This window comes from Pteropus vampyrus, unplaced genomic scaffold (genome assembly GCF_000151845.1).
Source record: "Pteropus vampyrus isolate Shadow unplaced genomic scaffold, Pvam_2.0 Scaffold320, whole genome shotgun sequence".
NCBI classification, from domain to species: domain Eukaryota; kingdom Metazoa; phylum Chordata; class Mammalia; order Chiroptera; family Pteropodidae; genus Pteropus; species Pteropus vampyrus.
In genome coordinates this window covers 482,539-486,788 of record NW_011889101.1, presented here as the reverse complement: position 1 = coordinate 486,788, position 4,250 = coordinate 482,539, and the positions used below count along the sequence as shown (strand labels likewise).

The 4,250-nt window shown below is 56.8% G+C and overlaps 1 pseudogene; it reads left to right on the top strand.

The window, feature by feature from the left end:
- Positions 1–333: 333 nt before the first annotated feature.
- LOC111730563 lies at positions 334–452 on the top strand (annotated as a pseudogene).
- The last annotated feature ends 3,798 nt before the right edge of the window (positions 453–4,250 follow it).

Below are 4,250 nucleotides of genomic sequence, written 5' to 3'. Positions count from 1 at the left end.
TGACTTTCGCTGACCCCGTAAAGCTTGGCATATTATGTTTTCATTTTCATTCCGGTAAAACAGTTCCTCGTGCCATTACGATTTCTTCCTTGGCTGGTGAATTAGTTCGATGTGTGTTGCAAAATAACCACACGTTTGAGGATTTGCCGGGTATTCTTTTGTTATGGATTTATAGCCTGTTCCCACTGGGGTCAGGATATATACTTAAAATGATTTCAGTCATTGGAAAGATATGGAGAATGCTCTACAGCCCAGAACATGAACAAGTTTGATAAATGTTCCCTGGGCTCTGGGAAAGAGCATGAACACTTCCATGTTAATTCTGCACTTACTGTCCGCGGCCACGCCACCCTGAACGCGCCCGGTCCCGTCTGGTCTCGGAAGCTAAGCAGGGTCGGGCCTGGTCAGGACTTGGATGGGAGACCACCTAGGAAGCCCGGGTGCGGCAGGCGTAAAAAATACAAAAGAAAATGAAAAATAAGGGATTGTAAACTGACAAGGTCCTTGCAATCTGTGAGGTCAACCAAGGGTCGCCTCGCCTAAAAAAATAATAATAATAATCACAATAATTGTGCACATATCGTCAACCCCACGATAAATGATGTCGTTAACTCCTCAGTCCACGTCCGTTCCCCTTACGGATGCGTTTGCTCCTCTGAGCTACCCTCCCCCCCGGGCCCTTTCCCACACGCGGCCCCTGCTTCCCGTTTTGCTTTGGTTGGGGTTTCGGCTGTGGCTTTGCTGTGGCGCAACCTCTCGACTTCTCGCCTTTTCCTTTCCCGGGGTGCGGTGTTCTCAGCCGGCGCCTCCTGCCTTGCGGGGGTTAAAACGCCGTCTTCCGGCTTCGCTGCCTGCGTGGAGACGTCACACGACGTCTTGCTGCCCTTCGAGACGGCGTGTGGTTTTCGTGCGCGGATTTTCTCTGTCGTCAGATTTTCCGGCCTTTCACTGACTGCAGAGCCTGCGTTTTGAAATTTATGGCCCCTCTTCAGCCGGTGGCTTGGTGTGTCTGTCCCTGATTTCGGAAATTCTTGCCCGTCGTCTCGTCAGATACTGTCCTGCCCTTTCCTGGGCTCGATTCTCACGTGGTCGGACTTTACACCGCGCCCTACGTGCCCCTTATGTTCGTCCCTGTTTCCATTCAAAGCGGCTCTAGGTCCACAGGGTTCCCGGCCCTGCAGCAGCAAGGGCGACTCGCACCCAGAGGAGAGCGTCTTGGGCCCAGGCCCCTCGGCGCCCCGGGTCGAGTGGGCGGAGGGTCAGCTCAGCACCAGAACAGACCGCAAGCGGCACCGGCACCAAATCACAAGGAGGACGGGGCCGAGAAGGGGACGGGGACGGACGGAACGAAAACCAGCTGCTTAGCGTGGGAAAAGCAGCACGTCGGAAACAATACTGACTGGAGATGAAGTTTTTAAGAACCTCGAAAGAGTCACACGGCAGATCAGGCACCGCGAAAGCGAGAACGAGTTGACCCCAGGGGAGACGGGCGGGCGGGGAAGTGACCCAGGATGCGCGCGGCGAGGGGGCACGTGGGACGGGAAGCGCGTCGGGGACCGGGCGGCAGACACTGGCGTGTTTAGGGCTCCCAAGGGAGGGAATACGAGAATGGGGAGAAGAAACATTCAGAGCAAATCGTGGCGATTTTCCAGAGCTGAGAAACACATGAGCTACGGGCTGAATTATGTCCCCGCCGAAGGGTGAGCTCGGTTCCTGTGAAGGAGGACGTGCTTGGAAACGGGGTCTTGACAGATGGTCAGGTGAAGGTGAGCTTCTAGGGTGGCCCCTAATCCGACGACCGGTACCTGATAGAAAGGGGGGATTTGTACAGAGGGAAGGCGACGCACTGACACAGGGGGACCCCATCTCCGAGCCAAGGGAGGCCTGGGCTGCCAGACGTTGGGGGAGAAGCCCGCAGCGAGTCTCGCCCGCGGCCCCCGGCAGGAGCCAACGCTGCGGTCCGTCTCCTGGTCCAGGACCGAGGCGGGAGCCTCTGCGTTTAAGCCGCCCGCTTAGCGGGACTTTGCGACGACGGCCCGAGCACGCTGACACGCGCGTCCGCGGACACGGGAAGAGGGCGTGCCAGACAGAATTTTTAAAAGGAAAGGGGACACCCAGTGTCACAGCAGCGACACCGAAGGGTGCCACAGACGCGGAGATGCCACTAAAAGCAACCGCAGAGGACGGGGCCCCGCAAAGGGACGATGACGGATTTCTCGACAACGGCGACGGAACCCCGAAGGCCTCAGCTTTCGGGGGAAAAAACTACCCGTCGGGAATTCCGTACCTAGAAAAATGACCCTTCAACAGTGAAAAGGCATTTGAGACGTTTTTCGAGTTGCCGGAAACGGAGCATTTACCGAGATATTCGCCCCCGACACACACGCCCAAGCAAAATAACGGACAACCGAGAAGTTAAATTATCACCAGCTAAATTCTCGTCGAAGCCGATGCTAAAGGATGTACTTCAGGGATAAGGACAATGGTCACAGACGGAGGCCCTGAAATGAAACAAGGAACGTGAGCAGGTAAACTGGTAATGGTGGGTAAAGCTAAACACACCCTGGCCGGATAGAATAATGACACGTAGAATTTACGGGGCTCAAGGAACCGTTTGGCTTTGTTAGGAGTGAAGATCGCGTCGTGATTCCACAGGGAACTCGTTTATTCAGAGATGCACACTGAAGCGGTTCGGAGTGAAACGCCATTGGGTCCTTCTTGAAAATTCCTTAGTGAAAACAATGATGAAGCGGGCGTGACAGTTTTGCAGTTGTGGAATCTGACTGGCGAGCACGTGGGTGTTCACCGTACTGTCCCCCGCCCCTTCTGTGTGTCTGAGATTTTTTTTTTAATAAAGTATTATCAGGGACGAAGGGGAAGCAAAGCGGAAGAAGGTGTCGCTATACCTAAAACTGAGCGTTCAGAAAATTAAGTAAATCCTCCAAATCTATAAGAAAAAGTCAACGATCCAATTTGCAAACGGGCCAAAGACATAAACAGGGCTTCACGGAAGAGAAGGCCCACGTGACTGGCAAACACAGCAACGCGCTCTACACGCTACACGACCGGGCACATTCGGGCTCGTTCACGCCCACCAGGCTGGCGAGCTGGCATCGTCTGGCACGCCACGTGCTGGGGAGCGTGGAGCCGTGGCAGCTCTGAGCAGCCACCTTAACCACAACCCAGCGTTATGCTGGATGGGGAGGATGCGTCCATCCGCTAACGGAAAACGCCCCAAACCAGCCGCGCTCAGGCGTCCGGCAACCCGGCCCGAGAGCAGAGACTGTCCTGTCTGTGGCCTGGAGATGACCCCAAGGCCAGGTGGGGGCAGCGGGTCCAGGAAGAACGTGAAGGGGCCTGGGAGGCATTTCCCTCATTCACTTCCCAGCCCGCCCACATTGGCCCCAGAGACCCCCTGTTGACCCTGACCTTGGGAACTGCTGCCCACCTGAGTGGTAGGCAGTCACCTTGAAGCCAACACCCTGGACAGGGACCCCCGCAGCCTCTGTCCTGGACGGACGCTTACAAGGAGAGCTGGGGCAGACACCCAGACCTCACTCACTCTACGGGTCAAGCCTGCGGGGCCGCAGGGTCCTGCAAGCAGGGAGCCCCAGTGGGAGGGGGAGGGGGAGGGGGGAGGCAGAGCCCCTCGCTGGGGCGGAGCACTGGCAACCTCGCGCCAGGCCTGGCTTTTCAGACAGGCACCGAGCCACCGCACCTGTGCTCTGCAGGATGGAGGTCCTAGCTGCCTCTGTCTCTCAGCCTCCCTCACAGCTAGATGTGGCCCTGCGACTGAGTTCTAGGTCATGAGACATAAGTAGAAGTGCCCTGTGGGACCCGCAGGAAGGCTCTGGGATATCCTTTATGCTCTGCTAGGAAGATGGAAGTGACGGCTGAGCTCCAGCAGCCATTGTGGGGCCACGAGGCTGCTGGTCAACCCTAGGGATGAGCTGAGAGCTGGAGGGATCTGGCTCCCATGGCTGTGTAGCCAACACCATCTCTAGACTGCCAGCCCCTGGACCTGGTTAAGGTGAGAGAGAAACAAAAAATCTTGCTTAAGCCACGGCTCCTTGGGTACCACTAAGCCTGGTGCTCGGGCCTGTGCCTGGGAGTGCCACCGTCTAGGGAGGTGGAGGGGAGTTCGCTCCACCCTCGAGTGGGCCCCCCAGCTCCAGATGTCTGGAGGGAGGTACCGGGGACAAAGAGGAAGTGATCAGAAAGGGAAGCGGCAGGCTGCAGAGAGGCGGCTG